Here is a 15,517-nt window from a genome sequence, read left to right as displayed (position 1 = left end):
CCAATTGTCCCCCATTTGTTGAAGAGGTTTTTATTCCATTGGATATTATTTCCTGCTTTGTTGAAGAATAGTTGACCATAAAGTTGAGGGTCCATTCTGGGTTCTCTATTCTATGCCATTGATCTATGTGTTTGTTTTTGTGCCAGTGCCATACTGTCTTGATGATCACAGCTTTGTAATAGAGATTGAAGTCTGGAACTGTGATGCTACCAGTTTCGGTTTTCTTTTCCAACATTCCTTTGGCTATTTGGGGTCTTTTGTGGTTCCACACAAATTTAAGGATTGTTTGTTCCAGCTCTGTGAAAAATGTTGATGGTATTTTGATAGAAATTACATTAAATATGCAGATTGCTGTGGGTAGCATAGACATTTTAACAATATTTGTTCTTCCACTCCATGAGCATGGAATGTTTTTCCATTTTTTTGTGTCTTCCTTCATTTCATTCATAAGTGTTCTATAGTTTTCAGAGTGCAGACCCTTTACCTCTTCGGTTAGGTTTATTCCTAGGTATCTTACGGTTTTCAGTGCAATTGTAAATGGGGCTGATTCCTTGATTTCTATTTCTTCTTCCTTCTTGTTAGTGTATAGAAATGTAACTGACTTCTGTGCATTGTTTTTATATCCTGCCACTTTGCTGAAGTCTTGTATCAATTCTAGCAATTTTTTTCCTGGAATCTTTTGGGTTTTCTACATAGAGTATCATGTCACTTGCAAAGAGTGAAAGTTTGACCTCTTCTTTGACAATTTGGATGCCTTTTATTTCTTTTTGTTGTCTGATTGCTGAGGCTAGGCCTTCCAGACTATGTTGAACAACAGTGTGAGAGTGGCCATCCCTGTTGTGTTCCTGACCTTAGAGGAAAAGCTGTTTTCTCCATTGAGGATGATATTTGCTATGGGTTTTTCATATATAGCTTTTATGATATTGAGGTATGTTCCCTCTATCCCTACACAGCAAAGAGTTTTTATTAAGAAAATATGCTGCATTTTGTCAAATGCTTTTTCTGCATCTAATAAGAGGATCATATGGTTCTTGTCCTTTCTTTTATTAATGTGGTGTATCACATTAATTGATTTGTGGATGTTGAACCGCCCTTGCAGCCCAGGAATAAATGTCATTTGGTCATGGTGAATAATCCTTTTAATGTATTGTTGGATCCTATTACCTAGTATCTTGGTGAGAAATTTTCTATCCATGTTCATCAGGGATATTTGGTCTATAATTCTTCTTTTTGGTGGGATCTATGTTTCGTTTTAGGATCAAGATAATGCTGGCCTCATAGAAAAAGTTTGGCCGGTTTTGTTTCATTTCCATTTTTTGAAACAGTTTCAGAATAGTAGGTATTAATTCTTTAAATGTTTGATAGAATTCTGCTGGGAGACCATCCGGCCCTGGACTCTATTTTGTTGGGAGATTTTTGACTATTGATTCCATTTCTTTGCTGGTTATGGGTCTGTTCAGATTTTCTATTTCTTCCAGTTTGATTTGCTTCTTGATTTTATTTCTATTTGCTTTCTAAAAGCTTCTATCTTACCACTTAGTTCAAATGTATACACTTTTGCTTCATGGAGAATAATTCTAAGAGCTGCTTTAAAGTCTATGTCTGATAATTCCAATATCTGGGTTATCTCCAGGTTGATATTTATTGTCTTTTCCCTTAAAAGTGGGCCAGAATTTCCTGGTCCTTTACATGTAACTTTGGATTAAATCCAGAACATTTTGAATGTTTTGTTGTGAAGCTCTAGGTCTTACTAAAATAAAATACTATAAAATGTCGATTTGTTGTATTAGCAGGTGATCAGTTAGGTCAGACATAGAGTTCTAGCTCACCGTCTGTGAGTGGTGGTTCCAATGTCAGTTCTGTTTTTCAAAGCCTTCACTATGCTTCATTTGGTCTATTCCATACATTTCAGTTTGGTGAGTTAGGGATGTGTGTCACTTTATACACAGACTCAGGGATCCTCTTTTCCAGAACTCTTCCACCATGATTTCCCACACACTCTTTGTTTTCTATGGAAACCAGAGGGTTCCCTTTCTGAGTCCTCTGGCTAAAAAATCAGAGTTCTTCTTATGCTATTGAGAAAGTCCATGGACATGTGCCTACCCTCAAGACAAAGTGCCTTAAGGAAAGAAGAGGGTAAAAAACAGGGATTTCCTCTGTTCTTTGAGAGAGGGTTCTTTTTCAAGTTTCTTTGGCCAGAAAGACAGTTTATCCATAGTGGACTTAGAAGTCCTCACCATGACCACCCTGTCATGGGGCTGGCACCAGGGAAGGACAAGGAGAAGCCCCACATCAAAAAAGCAAGAATATCCTCCTATACTCTCCAGGTAATAAGAGGCTCCTGTTCTCAGTCCTCGGGCTATAACACAGAGGAATTTTTTCCAAATTTTGTTATATGTCCCCTCTCTGCAGTATAGGACTCTGTCTACCTTTAGGTCAAATCTGGGAGAAACCAGGGAAAAAAGACTCTGAAACTCATCCCAATTATGCATCATTATTCAACAACAGACTTCCCTCTCAATCTGCCTGTTGTTGTTAGTGTTTGGAGTCCTTAAATCGTATTATTGGGCAGCCCCAGTGGCCCAGTGGTTTAGTGCTGCCTGCAGCCCAGGCCGTGATCCTGGAGACCAGGGATTGAGTCCCACGTCAGGCTCCCTGCATGGAGCCTGCTTCTCCCTCTGCCTCTCTCTCTGTGTCTGTCATGAATAAATAAATCTTTCCAAAAAAATTTTTTAAATTGTATTCTTTTGTATTTTGTCATAAGTTTTTATGACAAACTTAATAATCAGTGAGAGAGATAGGCTGGAGTGATCTTACTCCATCTTGGCTGGTGTTCAAATCCATATGTTCTTTTTTTATGTGTCAAATACTACACAATACAATTAAAGATAACAAACAAACAAACAAAAAGGCCCATCTCCAGAGGGTCTCATAGTTCACTGGAGAAGGCAGATTCTAAACTCACTGTTTTAGGAAATTTGGCTCCAAAAAGGAGAAAAGAAAGGAGTCAGAGGTTAAAGGAGACAAAGAGTAACACTGAATGAGAGGGTTTTTATTGTGGGTTCTTTCTAGTTTTTTGGTTTTTTATTTATTTATTTATTTATTTTGTAGTAAGACTTAGCTAAGTGAGGTTTATAGCTTCTCCTACCCATGAAAGTACATTTTAATTATTTTATATTTATTTAAAATAACATATTTCTGCCTTCCTTCTGATACTAAGCCACATGAAATCAGGTCCATATCCGTGTGGTTCACCCTGTGCTATTCCACACAGTAGGTGGTCAAGATATGTTTGTTGACAGATTGTGTAGACTCTGGCATTACTTATTGTACCAGGTGCCATCAGGGCTTTGCCCATATCCTCTTGTCTTTACTTCAGTGCATACCAACTAAAACTCTAATTGCCAGATGCCAAATTTCTCTGCGTAAGGTCTCTCTCAAGCTTCTAAAACATGTTTTGTCTACCTACTTGGCAGGTAGTTAGTGCCAGGTAATTAATAGCTGCTAGAAGAAGATCTCAACCAATGACTGACAGAGTTGGTTTATAAAAGCCCTAGCCCCATCCCTTTTGGGTAGATTTACTGTATTCTGCACTGACTTTCAGAATTTCCCCAGCAGAATTTAGTTCCAGTTGCCCACAATGATACCTGGTTTGATGATGCATAATTTATTGCTACCTTTTCTTTGACTCACTTTACCATCCTCTTTTGATATTTCTTTATCCTCTGATAATAAACTACTTTCACCTTAACCCTAACTTCAGAGTATACCTCTGGGGCAACTGGAATTAAAATAGTTGCATACTACATACATAGGCATGGTTTTTTATTAATAAGTTTCCTTGTAGCCAGTGGAGTGAACAGAGCACTGGACTTCGTAGCAGACAGTCCTAGTTTATCCACTTATCAGCTAGGTAACCTTGAACAAATCACCTGATTGCTCTGAGGCTCATATTTCTTCATTTGAAATGTGCAGTTAATAAAATCTACCTCATAATATTCTTGCGAGGATAAAATAAAGTTAATAAAATATGTGAAAATACCTATCATAGAGGCCAGTGCATAGTGAGTACCTAGAGCATTAGTGTGTGCTGGTTGAGTGTAAGTATAAAGAACTCTTTCTTGTGCTGTGAATCATCATGCCTGCTTTATTTTTTTTTTCCTGTTGTAGAGTGGGGGTTATATTAACATGTCCAGTCAACATCAGGAATTGCTAATGGTTGGGAAATGGAAAGCTTGTATTGTTTCATCTCGAGGAGCATGCTTCTAATTAGCCAGAGCCTGTTTTATTTCAACATAAATGAGCAATGGCTCGGCGGATGGTCCCACTATTCCTGAGTCCCAATGTGCTCCAGAGGAAATGTACAACAAACACTTCAAAAAAAGCACATCGTCTTTTAATTTATATGGATTTCTCTTTTATTTGAGAATTGTTCCATGAAGTTTTCATGGCTTCATAGACTTTTAGGTCATAAAGAGACCACAGTGATCAAGAACAGTCAGACGCCATTGTTGTAAAGTTGAGGAATCAGAGGCTCCAGTAGCCTCTCTTCTCTTACAGTATTTCAGGAACAATGACAACCATCTCCAAATATCTATAGGATTAATAAACAAGAGAACAGGAAGTTTTATTAAAGTGACTTCAAAAATTAAAGGTGGTGAGAGCATTCTGAATTCCACTGAAGAGGAAGCTTCTGTCAAGTAGAGCTGTTCACAACCAAAGAGATGACTTCAGCTCACCATCACTGGAGATACGCAAGAGGAGAGTGAACCTATATGGAGTACTCTACAAGGCATTTCTGCTCATGAAAGGGAGACTTAATTGGGCACTCGTGTACTTTCCCATTTTACGATCCTATAGTTTGGGATTCCTCCAGGAAATGCCTGCACAGTACAGAGCTTTCAGTATATGCTGAGTGAAAACCATGATTGATTACTATCAAACCCCATTGGGTCCCCTCAAGTTGCCTGAGAGATAATTAATTCTCATTTCACCTCTATGAGTCCCTTGGTTTTTCACACTGACACTCCATTTAGGTCCTGTTGATACCATTTCCAAGCAGGTGTTTGACACAGGTAGGGGACACAGGAGGCCAGGCCTGGCCACAGCGATGAAGATGGTTGCAGCAGCCATGTAAGTGCACCGCTTGGACCTCCTGTCAAGAAAGAATCTGCCATTTAGCTGTCAGGAGCAATAAATTGACAGCCTCTAGCCATTAGCAACTTTAGGATCCATCTTAGCTTTTAAGTCAAAGCCCTAGCATTCCCAGGGAGCCCTCACTGCTGACTGAGCATGGAAAATGTATCTAAGCCTCTCCATTTCAGCCTGGATTGGGACTCCTCTTTCAGGCTCTTTGCCCTATAGCTGTTGGACAAGTGACTTTTCAGACCTGATCTGCAGCTCTCCTGCCCTAGTCCTTCTTCTTACCTCCTTTCCTTTCCCAGGTGTCAGGTCTACATCACAGGCTGAGACTTTCCCTACCTGCCCCTGCTTCTCTTCCTATTACCTCTCACAGACACCAACCCCCAATAAATCTCTTACACTCCTAACCTGTCTCCACCTATACTTCTAGAAACACTAATTGACTCAATGGCTGACCCTGCAACTATGGTGCCTATGGCAAAAGGGAACAAGAATTCACATCCAAAAGAAGGAGAATCTGAATCACGAACACATCTGAGGAGATTGAGAAAGCAGGAAAGACACCTGAAGAATAGGATGTGCCACAAAGACCAGAAGGCAGCACCAAGGCTTTGAGAGGCAGAGCCTGGAGAGATCCCTTGAGAAAGAGTGCTGGGTGAGGAAGTGTTTCCATAGGAACCCACAGCCACACTGTCACTGCTCTGCAGACAGATGCCTCCTAATAATGCTTGATCTTTAAAGGGACCACAGAAAGGAAGGGAAACTGCCCATGCTCGATCCATTGACAATGACTTTCCAGAACAGGAAACACTGACATCAGCAAAGAGCTTGATAGATGTGGAAGTGCCAGCTTTTAGGGAGCAGATGATAAATACAGTTAATATATATTTTTTAAAGAACCTTATTTATTTATTCATGAGACACAGAGAGAGAGAGAGAGGCAGAGACATGGGCAGAGGGAGAAGCAGGCTTGCCTCAAGGAGCCCAATGTGAGACTCAATCCCGGGGCCAGAGATCACACCCAGAGCCAAAGGCAGACTCAACCTCTGAGCCACCCAGACATCCCAAGACAATTTATTGCATGCTTACTATGCATCAGGCACCATTCACTGTTGTAAGGTCATTGATTATCAGTTTCTGAGGTTCAAGAATCTGGAAGCAGCTTGCTAAATCATTTTGACTCCGAGTCTTTTGTGAGGTTGCAGAGAAGCTGATAGCCAGGGTTGTAGTCAATTTGAAACTCACCTGGGACTGGAGGATCCACATCCAAGATCATTCCTGTGGTTCTTGTCAGGCCTCAGTTCCTCACCATGAAGGCCTTTCCATAAGGTTGTCTGACCTGGCAGCAGATCCAAGACAGAGAGGTTGCCAAATGTGGAAGCCACTGCCTTTCAAACCCTAATCTCAGAGGTGAATTGCCTTCCTTTATGCCATATCTTATCACCACACAGCCCAAACCTCATATAATGCAGGAAGCATTACACCAGGGCATGGACACCAGGCCAGGAGACAGGGGTCGTCCAGAATATCTTGGAGGTTGACTGCCACAACCTCTAGAACAATAATATAAAGTAGATATTTTACCAATGAGGAAACTGAGGCACAGAGAAACTACAAGACAGGTGACAGAGTAACGATTTGAGCTGACAGTCTATGTTCCTCACCATTTTAAGTACTGTCTCCCTAAGTGGAGGACCAGGAGGCAAAGAAGGAAGGGGGTGGCTGTGTTTAAACTTGAAATTGTGAGTTGTTAAGAAAGCATGTCATAGGTAGTGATAATTTGTACAGAGGTATACAGCTAAACAGAGCAATTCTTCATTATCAAGGTGCATTTTACACCAAATTCACATATACAGAATATTTTCCCATTTTTCAGACAACAAAATAAAAATTTAAAAAACTAGGTGCTTTACCCATAGTTACACAATCAGTACACAGTGGAGTGAAACTCTGACCTTCATTTCTGAGTACAGAGCTCTTATCTATACCCTAGCTGTTCTTTCTGCTAAAGAAAAGGATAGATATTTCAAATTCTCTGGGGTAATAAATAAGATAACTAAAGTGAGGAAGAACACCTAGCAACTTGTAAATTGGTTAGTTGTGAAATAAAGGAGGCTTGCACTAAAGAAGAGACTTTGTTTCTTTTTCCCCCCCAGTGTTTCTTAAAGTATGATATACATACAAAAAAGTGCACAGAAGTGTGTGGCTGGTTAGATTTTGTAAACTTAAACAAACTAAATGAAAAAACACCCATAACTATTCATTCCCAAATCTCCTTTGCTCTGTCTCTCTGTCCCTAATTCGCATACAGTAACCACCATGCAGATTTACATAATCATAGATTTGTTTCACCTGCTTTTGTAATTTATATAAATGTAATCCTATACTTTCTGCAACTGGCTTCTTTCACTTGATATTATGTTCATGAGATTCATCTATATTGTTGTATCTACCTGTTGTTGTGTAGTATTCCACTGTGTGAATACATAATTTTTAAACTGTACCAGAGGTTGGCAACCTATATTCAAATTTGGCCCATGTCCTATATGTCTATACAGCCTGCAAGGTAAGAATGATCTGTGTATTTTTGAACATTTTTTTAAAGATTTTATTTATTTATTCATGAGAGACACTGAGAGAGAGAGAGGCAGAGACACAGGCAGAGGGAGAAGCAGGCTCCATGCAGGGAGCCCAATGTGGGACTCAATCCCGGGACTCCAGGATCATGCCCTGGGCCAAAGGCAGGCGCTAAATTGTTGAGCCACCCAGGGATCCCCTATTCTTGAACATTTTTAAAAAGCCAAAAGCATTATTTATAATAGCCAAGATATGGAAGCAACCCAAGTGTCCATAATAATGAATGGATGAAGAAGATGTGTGATACATACATGTGCATGCAATGGAATGTTACTCAGCCATAAAAAAGAATGAGATCTTGCCATTGACAACATGGATGGACCTAGAGGGTGTTATGCTAAGTGAAATAAGCCAGAGAAAGACAAATACCATATCATTTCACTTATATGTGGAATCTGAAAAGCAAAACAAATGAATAACAAAAAGCCAGACTCTCAAATACAGAGAATAAGCTGATGGTTGCTAGGTGTTGGGGGGAGGGTGTTGAAATAAAGGGTATTAAGACATATAGATTTCCATTAAACTTCCAGTTTAAAAATAAAAAAGTCACAGAGATGAAAAGTACAGTATAGGAAATATAGTCAATAATATTGTAATAACATTCCATGGTGATCATGCTTATCATGATGAAGCACTAGATATAGAATTGTTTTTGGGTTTTTTTTTAAGATTTTATTTATTTATTCATGAGAAACAGAGATGGAGAGGCAGAGACACAGGCAGAGGGAGAAGCAGACTCCATACAGGGAGCCTGACGTGGGACTCGATCCCGGGTCTCCAGGATCACGCTCTGGGCTGAAGGCGGCACTAAACCACTGAGCCACCCGGGCTCCCCCTGGATATAGAATTGTTGAATTAATATGTTGTATACTTAAAATTAATATAACACTGTATATTAATCATACTTCTATAAAAACTTTAAAAATAAGTATGACAAAAATTCAAAAAAGAAAAGAATAATACTATACAGCACATAAAAATTACATGAAATTTACATTTTTAGCTAATCTGGCTATGCCCTTGCCTTGATCAAATATTTCTGGGAACTCACTATCACCTGTAGCAGTGCTCTCCAATCTTTTTTTTAAATTGAGATATAATTAACGTGACAATCTTTTTGATTCTGCACTTCTACATTTTTGTTCATAGATAACATTTTATTGGGCCACACCACACTCACTCTTTTTCCTATTACCTATGGCTGCTTTCACACTACAATGGCAGGGAGGCAGTTGCAACAGAAAGCTTAGCTTATCAGCACTCTTGCTTTGCACTGTTGCTGGGGTGCTGCAAAGAGAAGTAAAGTAATTATAAGGTAATTTTTGCCTCTTGGTCCTTGCAGTTTGAATATTGATTACCTGGCCTTTCACAGAAAAGTTTTGCTGAGCTCTGAGCTACAGTAATGATGAGGATTTGAGTAGTTTCTATTTGGATACTATTATGAATAGGGCCGCTTTGAACATTCTGGTTGATGTTTTTGGTGAACATCTGAAAGCATTTACTTTGGGCACATACCTAGGAGTGGAATTGCTGACTAGTGGATGGCGTTCAGCTTGGTGGGTACTGGCAAAGTAGCTTGTGCTCATTTGACACTCTAACTAGCAGCATATGAGAATCCCAGTTGCTCCATATTCCTACCAATAATTGGTATTTTCTGTCTTCGTTCATTTAACCAACTCATAAATGGGTAGTGGTAATGTGAGAATGGTTTTGAATTGATAATTACAAACTCTTTGTTTAGGCTATGCCAAAAGCTGTGCTAACAATTTCACCTACATTATCACTTTATTGGCAAGTCCATTTCACTGATGTGGAAATAGTGTTCAACAAGGCTAAGAAATTTTAAGGTCACTGATATTAAGTGGCAAAATCAAGACTCAAACTCAAGTCTGATTGACTTCATAGCCTACATCTCTTCTACTGCATGACATCATCCATCTATGTGACAATGTGATAGGATGTTACACCCTTGGAAAGTATCAGCAACTGAGTGGTCGCTAATTGGCATTTAAAATTTGTTAGGAAAAGGGATGCAGCAGAGCTACAAAAGGTGGGTATGGGAAAAGTATGGGCAAATACACCCTCATTTCTGCTGCCTCCTGCTACAGTGGTTAACTGGACGCTTTTTGCTTCCCTCCAGCCCTCTGGCTGGTTGTGTTTATTACATGCTCTGACAGTTGAAGCCCATGGTGAAAAATGATAACAGATTTGTATTCTCAAGATCATCTCCAGATGCTGGCCAGAAGCACCTCTGGATTCATGAAATATTTGTCTTTAGTATTTCTTGAAGATGGATGATTGGAAAAAAAAAATTCTAGGAACATTTCAGTATAAATCACAGGGAATTCCTTCCTTTGGCAATCTGGAATGCATTTCTCTATTTCTTTAAGAAGAATAATGTGTGTATTAATAACTTGGTTGGAATGGAATCTGGGCCAAGAGGAGATGATCACGAAAATCATTATTGATGGTTTCTTGTAGCCAAACACTCTGTTCCCCCAAACCTGGAGTCTGTCATCCGCAGGTGAAAGGCCACATTGGAGTCACTTGCATGAATCCCCTCCCCTCTATCCTCACTGCTATTTCTCCACCCAATTTTTCGGTCTGAATTGGAAAACCCTCACATCAGGTTCATTAACGTACCCCCTGCTTCTGCATAGGCATTCAAGTTGACACTAGAGTTGTCCTGCTAATCTGGCTATGCCCTTGCCTTGATCAAATATTTCTGGGGACTCACTATCACCTGTAGCAGTGCTCTCCAATCTTTTTTTTTTAATTGAAATATAATTAACATGACAATCTTTTTGATTCTGCACTGCTACACATGAAAATGGCATTTATTTATGAATATATATTGTTTACATTTATGTTTGACATGTTTATGAATTTATATGTCTCACATGTAAATTTTTTTTAAATACTTATTTTTTAAAGGATGAGGTAATAGATACCAGAGGTCAGCAAACATTTTCTGCAAAGGGTCAGATAGTAAAGATTTTAGGCTTTACAAGCTGTAAGGTGTCTGTTGCAACTCTCAACTCCGCCAACTACTCAACTCAACCATAGGTAAACAAATGGATTTGGCTGTGTTCCAATAAAACTTTTATTTACAAAAACAAGCAGCAGGCCAAATTTGGCCTGGGGTCCCTACTTTGTGGACGCCTGATACACACCTTTGGCCACTTCAGATATGATGTAAATTTGAATTCAGGAACTCAAATACTTCTGATTTCTTGTTCTATCCCGGCTGTGCATCTACTTTGTTCTCCCTACACCTACAGTGTCCTGCTTTCCAGACAACTACTGCTTATAATACAAAAGTGAACACTGGCCCACATCAAGGTCCAAGTTTGACAGGTGTAGTCCATGCACCCACACAAAGAGCCCTATTCTTTCTTGATTCCAGAAGGAATTCCCCAGAAGAAATTCACTGGCCTAACTCTGTGTGCCTTTCTCATTTCAATAACACTGTATTACCTGGAACTGCTACCACAATCACTCAAATAGAAAGAAAAGGGTAAGTTCTCCCAAAAGCCATATAGGCGAAGAATCTTCTCAGATATCTTCTACCATAAAGGGCAGCAAAGAGAAGGAAGTGATTATCACAATGGTCTGGATCACTTTCAGAAAGGAGAACAGTTGTAGCTATAAAAAGAACTCGAGAGACACATTGTCATATATTGCTAATCACTGTTGTGCACACAACACAGGTGGTTTCTTTTTTTTAAGGCAGGTTATCAACTTCTTTTAGGCCCTTTGTCAGAATGAATGACTTAGGTTATGCTATGATAACAAACAACTCTAAAATCTCAGTAACTTGAGGAAACATGCATGCATGCACGCAGTGTGAATAAGAATAGCTTCTTATTCAATCAAGAGTTGGTCCAGAGCTCTGCTCCACTCTTTCTATCAGGAATACAGGTATACTGAGCAACCCCTAACGTTCCCCCATAGCATGGAGAAAGGAAAGTGGAAATTATGCAATGGTCTTTAAAGGTTTCTTCCCACAAGCGACACACATAACATTCACTCACATTTAATTTGCGTAAGCAGTAAGCTTCAAAGGGTCTGATGTGCGATTAAGCTGTGTGCTTGGATTGTACTGCTGGTACCAATTACTTGCTGCCCTTCTGTAAAAGGATTACATGTCCCCACCCACTGTCATCTGATTATAGGTCAAGTGTTCTTCCCCACTTCATTGATACCAGGCTCAGCCAATGAAATGGAAGCAAAAGTGATACATGTCACATTTGAGCAGAAAATTTAGAGCCATCTGAATGTTTTTGTTGTTGTCCATTTGTCACAAGAATGATATATCCTCAGTAGGAGCTGTTTATGCAGCACAAATTCTAGAATGAGGAAGATTCATGGAGTGGAGCCATGTTCTATCTATAGCCAACAGGTAACATGTGTGAGAAATAAATTCTTGTTGTTGTAAATCACTGATAGTGTGGAGTCATGTGTTACAGCAATACAACCTAGAAAAAGATGATTAATACAGAAAAGCACCAGAAATGTCAATAAATAGTCCTAATGACTAATAAGGTCAGCCAAAATTTTTACTTTACTCTGCTTTCTGCACACACACACACACACACACACACACACACTCTTCTTCATAGAGTCACCCCAAAAGTCTAACAGTGCACTGAAGCAAGCACAGAGTTCAGCGCATCTAGATGTGATAGTTATCTAGGGCTACCATAACAAATACCAGAGACTAGGTGGTTTAAACAATAGAAATTTATTTTTGCACAGTTCTGGAAGCTAGAAGTCCAGATCAAGGTGTTGCCAGGCTTAGTTTCTTTCAAGGCCTCTCTTCTTGGCTTGTAGATGGTTATCTTCTCCCTAGGCCTTCAACATGGTCTTGCTTCTTGCCAGTCTGTGTTCTAATCTCTTCTTATAAGGATATCAGTTATCTTGGATTAGGGCCCACCTATATGAACGCATTCTACCTTAATTACCTCTTTAAAGACCTTATCTCCAAATACAGTCACATTCTGAGGTACTGGGGGTTAGAATTTCAGCATATGAATTTTAAAGGGACACAGTTCAACCTATAACACTGGGTGATATGCAGCAATCTCTTCATCAGAGCATTATGTAAGATGGTGTCTTTATTAGGTCCAGATGTGGCTTCTCTTGATCCAGAGAGCTCTGCACTATAAAGACAAATTATCTGTCCTCCACACACCCAATATACAACAGAATAGAAAAACCACAGTAAATAATTCCATTTAGAAAAGGAAACTAAAGGAGACACATAGCAGACACTGTCCCATAGTAAATCTGAAATCCTACTGGGCAGAAATCTTGAAGGTCCCTACTTAGGAGTGGGGAATGTGCCTAAATCATGCCTGACTCCACACCTGAGGAGTAAGATCCCTTGTACTTTGTTCCCCATTGTCCTTGGCTATGATCCCTGGAGATTATTACCTTTCCATTATTCTTTTAGGTCACATCTGAAGGTAGGTTTGGGCAGTATGTTCTGAGGTTGATAAGGGGGCAGGAGGGGCTAGACTATTTTATTAGTCTACTGTCTGCCCATAGAATTTAGTGGTCTCAGGGATTTTTTTTTTTTTTTAAGATTTCATATATTTATTTGACGCAGAGGGAGAGCACAAGTAAGGGAGCGGCAAAGAGAGAAGGAGAATCAGACCCTCTGCCCAGCAGGGACCCTGATGCGGGGCTTGATTCCAGGACCCCAGCATCGTGACCTACAGCTGAAGGCAGATGTCTAACCAAATGAGCCACCCAGGCGCCCTTGGGAATTACTTTAAAGTTCAGATAGTCAGAATCCCTTTTAACACAGGCAATTTTGTTGTTGTTTTGGGGAGTCTTTTGCCTATTTGTCTGTGTGTGTGTTTTGTTTGTTTGGCAGTATAACAGTATCAAAATCTTTGTCAGTGTTTCTCTCATGGCACTCAGCTCTATATGCAGATAATCCACATTATTATCAGTCACCAGGGAGATGTAAATTAAAAACACAATGAGATACCACTGCTCACTAATTAGAACAGCTACAATTACAGACTAAGAATGCCAAGTGTTGATGAGGAGATAGAGAAAGTGGAATTCTCTAACACTGCTGGGGGAAATGTAAAATAGTAATTCTACCTTGGAAAAGTATTTAGCAGTTTTTTAAAATGCTTAACACCATCCATAATCTCCAGCCATTTCACTTCTAAGTATTTACTCAAGTAATTTAAAAAGAATGCATTCTTGAGACACACAACAACATGGGTGAATCTCAAAATCAGTATGTCAAGTGAATGAAACTATAGACACAAGAGAATGCATACTATAGGATTCCGTTTACATAAAGTTCAAATCAATCCATAGGGACAAAAATAATATCAGTGGCTGCCTAGGGTGGAGGGGTACAAGAAGGGATGAACTGCAAAGAAGAATGAGGCATCTATGGGGGATGATGTAAATGTTTTTTAGCACCATGGCTGAGGTAGTTCACAGGCATATACAGTTTTCAGCATTCATTAGATTATGAAATTTAAATAGATGCAGTTTAACATATGTAAATAATTCCTGAGTAAGGAAAACATTGAAATTCTAAGATTTTCCTAATCAATCTCATGAAGATTTATTCCTATATTTTTCATTTAAGAGTTTTATAGTTTTAGTGCTTGCATTTAGGTCTATGATCAATTTTGAGTTAATTTTTGGGTATAGTATGAGCATATAGATATCCAGTTGTCCCACTTGTTGAGTTAACTCTCCTTTTCCCATTGAATAGTCTTGGCACTGTTGTTAAAACTCAACTGGCCTAAATTCAAGAGTTTATTTATGCACCCTTTGTTCTATTGCATTGATCCATATATATTTATCCTATACTAGTACCATCCTTCATTTTCTTGCCTTTTTGTCCTGGCCAGAACCTCAAACACAATGTTGAATAAACGTAGCAAGAGTAAACATTGTTGTTTTGTTCTTGATTTTAGAGGCAAAGCATTCAATCTTAATTATGATGTTATGTGCAGGTTTTTGAAGATGCCCTCTATCAAGTCAATGATGATTCTTCCAATTCCTAGTTTTATGAATATTGAATTCTATCAAATCCTTTTTTATATCTATTGGAATTATCATATTTTTAAATCTTTCATTTGTTACTATGATGAGTTGTATGATTAATTTTCAAATGTTACACCAACCTTACATTCCTGAAATAAATCCCAATTGGTCAGGAGGCACTGTTCTTTATTCATTGACTCTCTCCTTGTTAGGGTTGTGCCCTAACACTCTGGTGGCTCTGGTTACCCCAGGGCTCTTTCACCTGGTTCATCTGTTCAAAACAATGGCAGGGATTTCTATCAGAATTTTTGTCACTTGGTGGCACCTCTATCATGATTGTACTTTCAAAGTAAAGCCACAGAAAAACAAGGAATGCATCCTATTTGGTTCCCTCATCTCACTTCAATTCCTCTCTCAAAATCTGCTGCCTTTGTTCAGTCTCCATAGCTTTTGGTTCCTGTTTTATAATTTTTTTTTTAGAGTTCTGTTATATGCAGCAAGTCACTACTCCATTCCGAGGGTGAAATCTTAATTCAATTTTTAAAATTTAACAATTTCCATCTAGTTTATGTTCAAATGTATAACTTTAAACTTTTATGAAGTCACTAACTGAGAACAATAAAGATGTTTTTCTAAACACACAAAATCTGAGATTACATTTTACAATTCCCAAGCTCTCATTTTATTTCATCCTCAGCATCCAGTTTAATTT

General features: G+C 38.9%; 1 long non-coding RNA gene across 1 annotated transcript in view; it reads right to left on the bottom strand.

Annotated features, from left to right (window-relative positions):
- Nucleotides 1-4,497: 4,497 nt before the first annotated feature.
- Nucleotides 4,498-15,517, bottom strand: part of LOC111095949 — a 100,007-nt gene continuing 88,987 nt past the window's right edge. Inside the window, exons 3-5 of the long non-coding RNA XR_005359745.1 lie at nucleotides 6,388-6,481; nucleotides 4,995-5,155; nucleotides 4,498-4,594 (exon numbers count right to left, since the gene is read on the bottom strand). This is a non-coding gene — a long non-coding RNA (uncharacterized LOC111095949). The remainder of the gene's footprint in view (nucleotides 4,595-4,994; nucleotides 5,156-6,387; nucleotides 6,482-15,517) is intronic.

This window comes from Canis lupus, chromosome 5 (assembly GCF_011100685.1).
Source record: "Canis lupus familiaris isolate Mischka breed German Shepherd chromosome 5, alternate assembly UU_Cfam_GSD_1.0, whole genome shotgun sequence".
NCBI lineage: Eukaryota > Metazoa > Chordata > Mammalia > Carnivora > Canidae > Canis > Canis lupus.
This window is presented reverse-complemented; position numbering and strand designations above follow the sequence as displayed.